This window comes from Lontra canadensis, unplaced genomic scaffold, assembly GCF_010015895.1.
Source record: "Lontra canadensis isolate GAN:19392208 unplaced genomic scaffold, GSC_riverotter_1.0 scaffold43, whole genome shotgun sequence".
NCBI lineage: Eukaryota > Metazoa > Chordata > Mammalia > Carnivora > Mustelidae > Lontra > Lontra canadensis.
In genome coordinates, this window is record NW_022631037.1 from 11489639 (window position 1) to 11503031 (window position 13393).

General features: G+C 41.7%; 1 non-coding gene across 1 annotated transcript; it reads right to left on the reverse strand.

Moving 5' to 3' along the window:
- Positions 1-553: 553 nt before the first annotated feature.
- On the reverse strand, positions 554-735 carry LOC116876113. The gene has a single exon (XR_004384334.1). It is a non-coding gene; the product is annotated as a U2 spliceosomal RNA (small nuclear RNA).
- Positions 736-13393: the final 12658 nt, after the last annotated feature.

A 13393-nucleotide genomic window follows, 5' to 3' on the forward strand; every position in this document is an offset into this window, starting at 1 on the left:
TAGAGTCCGCGGGGCTCAGAGGTTCCAGAGCCTCCCGCACAAAATGGCTGCCAAGGTGGACGCCGCAGAAAAAGGCGTGGGAGAGGTGACGAGACGCCTTACGCACATAGACACATGACCTTGGACCTATGCCTTCATTCGGGCGCTTGGACCTTCAGGCACGTTGTATGTCGGGATTTGTAGTCAGGTCGGAGGCCCAAGGACGGCTTAGATCCCGCGAGAAGTGCCTCCCCAGGCCCGGAGAGCCAACGCCTTTGCAGCAATTCGCGCCCTCGTGATTCGTGGAAGCCTTCCTTCCGCTTTGGAGAATAAAGGCCTCCCGCTGGCCTTGAAAGTTAACTAGTGGGCGAGCGCGGCTTTGTGGGCCTCCGCCAGAGTTCAGAAGCCATGGACAACCAGCAAGATTTTATTTATTTATTTATTTATTTATTTATTTATTTATTTTTGTATTGCAAAAAGCAAATTCTACAGATAAAACACTTAATACTCCTGCAGAAAAACGAGCAAAGGATAGGAACAAGCAGTCCGCTAAAGTAGAAATAGACATTCAAGGAAATAGTATTTAACTTCGCTAATCAAAGAAATAGAAGTGAAGTGGATGGAGCAAGGTCCTATTCTAGCTCCTAGTTCCAAAAAAACATTTAATATATTGTCCTAGGATAGAGGACGTGTCAGATATTAAACTGATGAGAATAGATATAACACTTGACATTAGCTAAAATGCCTAAAAGCTGTCAGCATTTTTTTTTTTTTAAGATTTTACTTATTTATTTGACAGACTGAGATCACAAGTTGGCAGAAAGGCAGGCAGAGAGAGAGGAGGAAGCAGACTCCCTACTGAGCAGACAGCTTGATGGGGGACTCTATTCCAGGACCCTGAGATTATGACCTGAGCCAAAGGAAGAGCCATTAACCCCCTGAGCCACCCAGGCACCCCTCAGAATTCTTTTTATTGCTGTGCGCCAGGCGCTATCTTATACTATTGCCAGTGAAAGTATGAGTTAGGAAATCTTTCCAGAAAACAATGTGGACTGGAGGAAAATAAAACAAAATATTAATAGTTAATTCTGGATAGTGTAGTAAGGTTGATTTATATTTTTATGAGTCTATAATCACAGCAAAAGATTACAAATCATACTAATCTGAAAGGTTCGACCTCTGGATTCTTAGAAAAATATTTTATGACGGAGATTAGGATAGCTTGCTGGCATGGTAAAATGGAAGGAATGTGGAGTTTTGAGATAACACAGGCTTGAGTTCCTGGCATGGCTCTGCCATATAAATGGATACACATGTGTCTGAGATTACCAAATTACCAAATCTTTCTTGGCTTTAGTGTTAGAAGCTACCATTGGTTGAGGCCTCATCATATGGCAAGTATTGTGTTAAAATTCCTTCAGCTCTTAGATGATTTAATCCTTAGAACAACCCTTTAAGTAGGTATTGTTATCACCATTTTACAGATTACTTCATTTCACAGAATATTTTTCTCCAGTGTGACATCTTTGGTGAAGAGGTAAAGTCAGGAGGCACCTAGGTGGCTTAGTTTGTTAAGCATCTGCCTTTGTCTGGGGTTGCGATCGGGATCCCAGGGTCCTGTGATTGAGCCCTGCATCAGGCTCCCTGCTCAGTGGGAAGCCTGCTTCTCCATCTGCCCCTTCTCCCACTTGTGCATGCTCTCTCTCTCAGATAAATAAACAAAAATCTTAAAAGAAAAAAAGAAGTAAAGTCAGTATTTTTTTTTAAAGATTTTATTATTTGGCAGAAAGAAAGAACGAACACAAACAGGGGGAGTAGGAGAGGGAGAAACAGGCTTCCTGCAGAGCAGAGAGCCCGATGTGGGGCTCCATGCCATGACTCTGGGATCATGGCCTGAGCTGAAGGCTGACGCCCACCAACTGAGCCACCCAGGCACCACTAAAGTCAGTATTTGAACCCAAGTGTGTCTGGGTCCAAAGCAGAAGCTCTTAACCTAATGGTTAAGGAGGTTCTTGGGCCTTCTAAAACCGAGGAACATGTAAAAAAGGGTTAATACTACTTGCCTTATAGAAATACGAAATAAAATAAATGCGAGGCATAGGTTGGTGACTGTCGAATGTTCTCTTTCTGTTCCTACTCTAAGGAAATTTATATTTTTGGGACACATGTCCCTGGGACTCAGCCAGTTAAGTGTCTGCCTTCTGCTCAGGTCATGATCCCAAGGTCCTGGGATTGAGCCCCACATTGGGCTCCCTGCTCAGTGGAAAGTCTGCTTCTCCATCTCTCTCTGCCTGGTGCTCCCCTTGCTTGTGCTCTCTCTCTCTCTCTATCAAATAAATAAATAATATTTTTTTAAAAAAGGAAAAAAAGAAAAGTTATATTTTCATGTGGAATATCTCTGTCTACATGTATTAATTTTTTTTACATACAGATTTGTCATACAGCTCTACTCCTAGCATATACTCCAAGTTGTCAAGTTTGACTTACTGTAATTCAGACCGTTCAATGTGAATCTTGAAGTCTTAACTAGCAGGTTTCAAATCCTGGCACTGCCACTTATTATTGTGTGATTTGGGGCAAGGTTCTTAATCTCTTTAAGACTTAGTCTTCATCTATAAAAGAGAGATATTCCTTTTTCAACAAGATTGTTTTAAGGAGTAAATGAGATAGTATATGTGGAGGAGGTCTTTTCATTATTGAACTAAAAAGTACTAGTAACCAGGAGTGGATGTGAAGTGAAAGGTAGTTGGGAAACCTCAAATCTGGCCCTGGCATCTTGGGGTGAGACAAGCTATCTTGGAGGGGCCAAAAAAACTGTGGGAACTCAGAGGATTGCTATGTAGGCAGAAATGCTACTGATGAAGGTGGCAAAGAGCAAACTTGTGGATAATAAGTCAGGAGGGCCCTCTTTCCAAAGGCATTTCTGACTCTTAAAACCCTCCTTTCCTGCCTAGAGTCTTACCGCAACATCTTCTCTTTCTTCCTTTAAGCCTGGTTCCTCACTAGAAATTCAGTTCAACAAACATTTTTTGAGCACAGATGAATAATACCAGTTTCCACCCCGAACAAACTCAAAACTAGCAAGAAAATCATGATGCAAACAAATCATTAAAACGAATCATCTTCATGGGCACCACAAGAAAACTACCTACAAAATACAAAGAAGGGAGAGACTAACTTCATCTGGAGAGAACCAAGGAAGGCCTTTTTGAAAACAACAAAAAAAATTTCTGGGTTGAATTTTGAGGATAAATATAAGTTAGCTAGATATGTCAGGGGAGAGGGTGAGAATGGATGTGGCTATTCCAGGCACAGTGAACAACATGTATAAAAAACACAGGAGAGTTGGTGTATCCAATCTTAGACCAGTCAGCAATGGCCATGACACGGCACAAATGTGACTGTTGCTCTTCCGTTTCTGGCAATACAACTAAATTAAATATTCTGAGTCCTCCTGACACAACACCTAAAGATGCTACTGAAAGAAAAAATACGACAAATATATTTTTAAATGCATGGCCTTGTTTTTGATAGCTAAAATAAAATGTGTTCTCTATCATATTAAATTACCAATTTTCCACAGTTTGAAAAAAACACCTCCTCTCCTAAATGACCCAGCTGGTAATGATATATTCTAGGACAACAATAGCAACAAATATAAAAGGAGGGATTTTTTTTTTGGGGGGGTTAAGGAGAGAGATGACTCATGGTGATAAATGCTAGCTTTTAAACGTATAGCTGGCCTCACAAGAAAGTAAGGAAAATCCTTAGGGACCCGAAACAAAGAAAGAACATAAAACCAGAGCAGTAAACATGTTATATTAAACTGAAGCAGCCACGGCTGGGAATATGGTGGGATAGAGAAAGGAGTGTTAGTTGCAGGAATTAGTGACTAGAGTTTTTTTTTTTTTTTTTTCAAGTAAGGTTTTTTGTTTTTGTTTTTTTAAATATTTTATTTATTTAGTAGAGAGACGGAGAGAGAGCACAAGCCGGTGGAGGGAGAGAGAGAAACATGCTCCCTGCTGAGTAGGGAGCCCGATGCAGGGCTCGATGTGGGGCTTGATGTGGGGCTCGATGCAGGGCTCGATCTCAGGACCCCAGGATCATGACCCGAGCTGAAGGCAGCCGCTTAATGACAGAGCCACCCAGGCGCCCCATTAAGGGGCTTGAGTTTTAACCCTCCATGAGGACAGAAGGGTTTGGGGTCTGTGTGAGAAAGGGAGCTGGAATTGAAATTTCCAAATAAAGCTAAGATCCTCAAAAGGTTATACCCTTTGATGGGTGGACCCCTCCCCCTGCAAAAATCCATCCACAGGGAGGCAACAAGGAAGCTTATCTACCTATTCCCTGCTCTGGGTGAAACACACACACACACACACACACACACACACACACACACACACAAACACATACATACACACACACTCCTTTCCTAAGAATTTGTAACTACAGGATTATATTTTATGTTGATTTTGAATTTAAATCTATGCCCTGGGGCACCTAGGTGGCTCAGTCGTTAGACTCGAGACTAAGACTAACACTGGGGGCGCCTGGGTGGCTCAGCGGGTTAAAGCTTCTGCCTTTGGCTCAGGTCATGGTCTCAGGGTCCTAAGATCGAGCCCCGCATCAGGCTCTCTGCTAGCGGTGAGCCTGCTTCCCCCTCTCTCTCTGCCTGCTTCTCTGCCTACTTGATTTCTGTCTCTGTGAAATAAATAAATAAAAATCTTAAAAAAAAAAAAAAGACTAAGACTGAGTCTTAGAATCAGGTCATGATCCCTGAGTCTCAGAATCAAGCCCCACATCGCAGCTATGTCTCTATCAAATAAATAAATAAAATCTTAAAAAAAAAAAAAACCTATGCCCTGTTGGGTACCTGGGCGGCTCAGTTGGTAGGACGTGTGACTCTTAACCTCAGTGGGGAGAGTTCAAGCCCCATTTGATAGGATTACTTATAAAACCACATTATAGAAAAAAATATCTATATGTTGTTGTCCAGGAATGTCCAAGATAAGGAATTGGCATTAAAAGTGGTCTGGACTAGAGATGCCCTTGAGCTGAAACAGTGTGAAACTCCTTCTTTGGACCCAGGCAGGATTGCCACAATAACGGAAAAAGTGATCTCCATAAAGAAATAATCCACAATGAGCAAAGATGAGAACACGTAGCAAACAGCAAGAATTTCAGATAACACAATTTTTTTTTAAAGATTTTATTTATTTATCTGACAGAGATCACAAGTAGGCAGAGAGGCAGGGAGAGAGAGGAGGAGGAAGCAGGCTCCCTGCTGAGCAGAGAGCCTGATGCAGGGCTCCATCCCAAGACCCTGGGATCATGACCCGAGCTGAAGGCAGAGGCTTTAACCCACTGAGCCACCCAGGCACCCCCAGATAACACAATTTTTCAGACAACAATTCAACTATAAAAGAGGCAGTAAAGTACCGTGGTTCAGGGTATAGGTTCTAAAGTCACACTGCCTGGATTCTAGTCCAAATGCTCTACTTACTATTCAGGTGATCTTGGGTAAGTTGATTGGCTTCTCCATGCTCCATTTCCTTACACAGGGCTGTTATGAACACTAAATGAATTCATATAGAACAGTGCTTGGCACATAGGGTCACTGATGCGTTTGTTATTATTTATCTATTTTTAAAGATTTTATTTATTTATTTGACAGAGAGAGTGAGAGAGCACAAGCAGGGGGAGTGGCAGAGGGAGACGGGGAAGCAGGCTCCCCATTGAGCAGGAAGGCTGATGTGGGGCTCCATCCCAGGACCCTGGGATCACGACCTGAGCCAAAGGCAGATGCTTAACTGACTGAGCCACCCACGCATCCCAAACTTGTTATTATTTAAAATTGAATAAGTTTACAGGTTTCTGCAGGGCTCCGTTGAAGGATAGCAGAACTATCCTTCAAAAATTATAGTAGAAATTAATCAGTAGTAGAAATTAATCACTAGCAGAACTGAGCTATAAGAAATAATAAAAGGAGTCCTTCAGGCTGAAATGAGAGGACACTGGACAGTAACTCAAACCCACAGTACTAGTAAGTGTAAACACACAGGTAAATATAAAAGACGATATAATGTGTTTTTGTTTGCAATTTTTTTCTCTTCTGTCTTACTTAAAAGACAATTACATAAGAAATAATTATAAAGCTGTGTTAAAGGGCTTTATAATATCTGAAGACATAATTTGTATGACAATAAGTATACAAAGGAGAGTGAGGGGACTGCCTGGGTGGCTCGGTGGGTTAAGGCCTCTGCCTTTGGCTCGGGTCATGATCTTGGGGTCCTGGGATCGAGTCCCGCGTCGGGATATCTGCTGGGCGGGGAGCCTGCTTCCTCCTCTCTCTCTCTTTCTCTGCTTGCCTCTCTGCCTGCTTGTGATATCTCTCTGTCGAATAAATAAAATCTTAAAAAAAAAACAAAGGAGAGTGAGGGAATTAAGCCATATTGGAGTAAAGTTTTTGCATATTATTATTATTATTTTTTAAAGGATTTTATTTATTTATTTGACAGAGATCACAAGTAGGCAGAGAGGCAGGGGGCAGCAGGCTCCCCGCTGAGCAGAGAGCCCGATGCGGGGCTCGATCCCAGGACTCTGGGACCACGACCAGAGCCAAAGGCAGAGGCTTTAACCCATTGAGCCATCCAGGCGCCCCAAGTTTTTGCATATTATTGAAATTAAGTTAGTATTAATTTGAAGTAGAGTGTTTTAAGTTAAGCTGCTAATTGAAATCCCCACAGCAGCCATTAAATAATAACTAAAGAAATACAGTGAAAGAAACAAGAGAATTAAAATGATATACTAGAAATATCTATTTGACCCAAAAGAAAAAATTCACAAGTATGTGGAAATTAAATGATATGCTCCTAGATAGCCAATGGGTCAAAGAAGAATCATGAGGGAAATTAGAAAATACTTTAAGATAAATGAAAATGAAAACATATGTACCAAGCTTTATAGGATGCAGCTAAGGTTGTGCTTAGGGATAAATTTACAGCTGTTAACACCTGTATTAAAAAAGAGGGATGATCTCAAATCAATAACCCACTCTTCCACCATAAGAAACTAGAAAAAAGGGGCACCTGGGTGGCTCAGTTGGTTAAGGGACTGCCTTCGGCTTGGGTCATGATCTTAGGGTCCTAGGATCAAATCCCACATCGGGCTCCCTACTCAGCGGGGAGCCTACTTCTCCCTCTTCCACTTTCCCTGCTTGTTCTCTCTCTCTCTCTGTGTCAAATAAATAAGTAAAATCTTAAAAAAAAAAGAAACTAGAAAAAAGAGAAGCAAACTAAACCCAGAACAAGCAGAAAAGAAGGAAATAATAAAGATAACATAAAAATAGGGATGCCTGGGTGGCTCAGTTGGTTAAGTGGCTGCCTTCGGCTCAGGTCATGATCCCAGGGTCCTGGGATTGAGTCCTGTATTGGGCTCCTTGCTTGGCGGGGAGCCTGTTTCTCCCTCTGCCTCTGCCTGCCACTCTGCCTGCTTGTGCTCTCTCTCTGACAAATAAATAAATAAAATCTTAAAAAAAAAAAAAGATAACATGAAAATAAATGAAATAGAAAATAGATGGTAGAGAAAATCAACAAAACTAAAAGTTGATTCTTTGACAAGATTAACTATGTTTTTTATTTATTTTATTATTTTTAAAAAGATTTTATTTATTTATTTGACACACACAGAGAGATCACAAGTAGGCAGAGAGGCAGGCGGGCGGGGGGGGGAAACAGGGGAAACAGGCTCCCTGCTGAGCAGAGAGCCTGATGCAGGACTCGATCCCAGGACCCTGAGATCATGACCTGAGCTGAAGGGAGAGGCTTTAACCCACTGAGCCACCCAGGCGCCCTTATTTTCTTTTTAAATACTTTATTTATTTGTCAGAGAAAGAAAGAGGGCATAATCAGGGGAGCAGCAGGCAGAGAGAGAGAGAGGGAGAAACACGTTCCCTGCTGAGCAAGGAGCCCAATGTGGGACTCGATCCCAGGACCCTGGGATCATGACTTAAGACAAAGGCAGATGCTTAACCAACTGAGCCACCCAGGCATCCCCAGGATTAACTATATTGACAAACCTTTAGGGAGTGTAACCAAGAAAACCAGAAGACTCAAATTACCAAGAATAGGAGTGAAAGAGGAAGTATCATAGTGACCTTATAGAAATAAAATGGATTATAAGGGAATGCTCTGAACAATTATATTCCAACAAATTAGACAACTTAGATGACATGGACAAATTCCTAGAAAGTCACAAACTGTTGAAACTGACTTAAGAAGAAATAGAAAATTTCGAGGTACCTGGCTGGCTCAGTTGGAAGAGCATGCGTTGTGAGTTCAAGTCCCACACTGGATGTAGAGAGTAGTTAAATAAATAAATAAATTTTAAAAAAGAAGAAATAGAAACTCTCAACAGATATATAAAAAAATAAAGAGATTGAATGAGTAATAGAAAAAACTCCTGAAAAGAAAAGCCCAGATCCAGGGGCGCCTGGGTGGCTCAGTCGTTAAGCATCTGCCTTCCGCTCAGGTCATGATCCTGGGGTCCTGGGATCGAGCCCCACATCGGGCTCTCTGCTCAGTGGGGAGCCTGCTTCCCCCTCTCTCTCTCTGCCTGCCTCTCTGCCTACTTATGATTTCTCTGTGTTAAATAAATAAATAAATAAATAAATAAATAAAATCTTAAAAAAAAAAGAAATGGAAGAGCTGATGCTAAAATTCAAATGAAAATTCAAAGCATGCAATCTTGAAAACAATCTTGAAAATGAAGGACAAAGGACAAAGTTGGAGGACTCATATGTCCCAATTTCAAGACTTACTGCAGGTGACAGTACTCAGGACAGTGTGGTACTAGTGTAAGGAGAGATGACAGATCAAGGTAAAAGAAGGAAGAGTCCAGTAATAAATCCTTACATTTATAGTCACCTCATTTGCAAAAAGGGTTCTAAGACAGGGGCACCTGGGTGGCTCAGTGGGTTAAAGCCTCTGCCTTTGGCTCGGGTCATGATCCCAGGATCCTGGGATTGAGCCCCGCATCAGGCTCTCTGCTCAGCAGGGAGCCTGCTTCCTACTCTCTCTCTGCCTGCCTCTCTGCCTACTTGTGATCTCTGTCAAATGAATAAATAAAATCTTTAAAAAAAAAAGGGGGGGGGCACCCGGGTGGCTCAGTTGGTTGAGCAACTGCCTTCGGCTCAGGTCATGATCCTGGAGTCCCAGGATCGAGTCCCACATCAGGCTCCCTGCTGAGCAGGGAGTCTGCTTCTCCTGCTGACCTCTCTCCTCTCATGCTCTCTCTCTCAAATAAATAAATAAATAAATAAATAAAACCTTAAAAAAATAAAAAAAATAAGGGTTCTAAGACAGCTCCATAGGGGAAAGAATACTGTGTCAACAAATAGTGCCAGGGAAACCAGATACCCGCACACAGAAGGATAAAGCTGGATCCCAACCTCACACCAGGTACAGAAACTAGCTCAAAATCCATGACAGACCAGGGCGCTTGGGTGGCTCAGTGGGTTAAAGCCTCTGCCTGGGATCCTGGGATCCTGGAATCGAGCCCTGCATCAGGCTCTCTGCTCAGTGGGGAGCCTTCTTCCTCCTCTCTCTGTCTGCCTCTCTGCCTACCTGTGATCTCTGTCTGTCAAATAAATAAATAAAATCTTTTAAAAAAAATCCATGACAGACCTAAACATAAGAGCTAAAACTATAATACTCTTAGAAGAAAAATGGTATAAATCTTCCTGACCTTGGATTAAGGCTGTATTTCCTTAGATATGACACCAAAAGCACAAATGACAAAAGATAAAATACATAAATGGGACATAATTAATATTAAACCCTTTTATGTTTCAAAGGACACCATCAAGACAGTGAGAGGACAACCCACATAAACAAGAAAATTTTTGCAAATCATAGATTTAGTAAGGGACTTAAGTCTAAAATATATGAAGAACTCTTATAACTCAGTAAACAAACAAACAAACCAAACCCAATTTATAAATAGGCAAAAAATCTGAAGAGACATTTCCCTTTCAAAAATATATAAATGGCCAGGGATGCCTGGGTGGCTCAGTCAGGTAAGCCTCTGCCTTCGGCTCAGGTCATGATCTCAGGGTCCTGGGATCGAGCCCCACATCGGGCTCTCTGCTCAGCAGGGAGCCTGCTTCCCCCTCTCTCTCTCTGCCTGCTGCTCTGCCTAGTTGTGATCTCTCTCTGTCAAATAAATAAATAAATAAATAAATAAAATCTTTAAAAAAAATAAAATGATGAAAATTTTCTAAACCTGACCATGGTGCTGATTGCTCTTGTGAATATCCTAAAAACCCTTGAATTGTAAATTTCAAGTGGTTGAATTATATGTTATGTAAATTGTGAAAAGTTTTAGAGATTTAAAAAAATATTTCTAAGCTATATTTCAACCATGTAAATGTATTTAATTCCACTAATTTGTACACTTAAAAATGGTTAAAATGGTAAATTTGCTATGTATATTTAACTACAATTATATATATATACACATGTATATCACACATACATACAACACACACGACAATATGGAGGAAAATATATCCAAGTGATATGTAAATACTTTTTAATGGCATGTCACAACTCCTAGACAGAGAGAGAAAAACAGAAAAATCTGAAAGATACATCTATTAACAATGGTTTCCTGAGGTGTCTGGGTGGCTCAGTCGGTTAAGCCTTTACCTTTGGCTGTTGTCATAATAAATCTTATCATAAATAAAATCTTTAAAAAAAATAAAAAATTAAATCTATAAATAAATAAATAAATGGCATACAGATTCAGAAGAAAACCTACATTCTGGTTCAAGGTTAAAAAAAAAATGAGTATAGATAGAGAAGTTCAAGGAGGGAGCTTTGGGCACCCCAATACTGAGAGGTCAGGGAAATGAGAACTGGCAAAGTAGGCTGAGAAGGAATGGTTAGCGAAGTAGGAGGATAATTAAAGCAGAGTGTTGTCTTGAAAGTCAAATGGAGAGTGTTTTTTTTTTTAAGATTTCTTTTTCTTTATTTGACAGACAGAGATCACAAGTAGGCAGAGAGGCAGGCAGAGAGAGAGGTGGAAGCAGGCTCCCCTCGGAGCAGAGAGCCTGATGTGTGGCTTGATCCCAGAACCCTGAGATCATGACCTGAGCCGAAGGGAGATGCTTTAACCCACTGAGCCACCCAGGCCCCTGAAGAATGTTTTAAGGAGGCAGTGATCAGGGTACCTGGGTGGCTCAGTTGGTTAAGCATCTGCCTTTGGCCCATGTCATGATTCCCAGAGTCCTGGGATGAAGTCCCACATTGAACTCCCAGCTCAGCGGGGAGTCTGCTTCTCCCTCACCCTCTCCTGCTCCTGTGCACGCTCTCTCTCTCAAATAAATAAATAATTGTTTTTGTTTGTTTGAAGATTTTATTTATTTATTTGATAGAGAGAGAGAGAGAGCACAAGCAGGGGGAGCAGGAATTGGAGAAGCAGTCTCCCTGCTAAGCAAGGAGCCCAATGCAGGACTCAGATTCTAGGATGCTGAGATCATGACCTGAGCCGAAGACAGACGCCCAACTGACTGAGCCACCCAGGTGTCCCAGGAAATAAAATCTTAAAAAGAAAAAAAAAAAAAAAAAGGAAGGAATGTTCAACTAGATGAGGTCTAGACTTGACCTCTGAATGTGAAAGCCTAGAGATGACTGGTGAACTTCACAAGAGAAATTTTGTGGATCCCTGGGTATGAAAAATGACTGGAGTGGGTTTAAGAACATAGATATTTGGGGGGCGGCGCCTGGTTGGTTCAGATGGTTAAGCCTCTGCTATCAGCTCAGATCACGATCTCAGGGTCCTGGGATCGAGAAGCTGGTCTTCGGTGAGTATGTTAATATCCGGCACAATATCCTGTAAAGCAGAAAGCACTACATAGACTAGAGGGTCACGTATATATTAGTAAAGGGTTCAATTCATAAAGAGACTATAGTAGTTCTAAACTGTATGCGTCTAATAATATGAATGTAATGCGAACACTGACAGAATTATAAGGAGAAATTCAGAAATTCAGAAGCATGGTAGGAGATTTAACACATCTCTGTTTGTAATAGACAGATTTAGCAGACCAGTAATTAACTAGGGTATAGAAGATTTGAATGGCACAATTAACTACCTTCACTTACTGAATTTCCATAGAACTCAGTCATTAGAGAATATGGATTCTTTTCAAGCACACATGGAACACTTATAAAAATTGACCACTTACTGAGCCACAAAATAAGCTTCAATAAATACCAAAGAATCAATATCACACAGACCACACTCTCAGGCCACAATGTAATTAAATAAGAAATCAAGACATTAGAATCTATGCATTTAGACATTAAAAAAAAAAAAACGCCTTTCAAATACGACTTGGAGTCATATCAAGTATTGAGGGTTTGTCTCGGGAAAAGGGTAAGTGAAGAGTCCTAACCAAGCAGACACCCCAAAAGGTCTTCACTATTTTCTAGGCCATGTCGTCTAGTCATATGTGTGTGTGCGCACACACACACACACACACACACACACACCTTTCTCCCAGCACAGCCCAAGATGAGCCCACTAAGCATGACCCAATCACCTCAAAGACAACTACAACTCATGTTCCCAAAATTAAAAATCATCCACATCTAGCTCGTTTCCAGAGGCACCATGATGAGGTGGCTGTTCCCCCAAGTACGTAACCTACAAATGTCTTGTAGTTCAGGCTCAGTCTCACGTCGGTATGGCTCCACATCACCCTGTCATCTCCAGACTAAGCATTGAGTATCATGTCCACCTGCCCCACCCTATGCTCAGGTAGGGGCCAAGGGCAGGCCACCCCAAGATGGCCACTCTGCCATGAAGGTTATTCTGAAGGCAATGGAGACCCTATGAACTCAATACAAACTTTTGCCCCTCCCTTAACTGCATTTAACTGGAGGGTCTTTCCAGAATAAGGATTATTTGCAGAGATGAGTATTATCCGAGTACCCATCTGTCTGGCAGGGCGCACATTTGTTCACCAAACATTGACCCTTTTCCACCCTCCTGTGAATTGCATTTCTTCCCTCTGAAGCCCTCTACCAGACCTCTACCCCGACCTCTACCCCTTCTCTTTAGTTTGGAACGACATATAGACCTCATTTTGCCTGACTGTCTTTGGAAGTTCCACGTCTGTGTGGATCCCCCACTCACATGCTATTAAATTTGATTTTCTCCTGTTAATTTGTCTCATGCCAATTTGGTTGTCAGCCCAGTCAGAGGGACCTTTGCAAAGGACAGGAGTTCTTGTTCCCTGATGCTCACGTGGACTTCCTGCCACGCAGCAAAGCTCTCTGCTCATGCAAAGTGTCAGGACAGACTCATGGACACTTGGTTCCTTTGTGAAGGTGTAGTGTCAAGTCCTTTC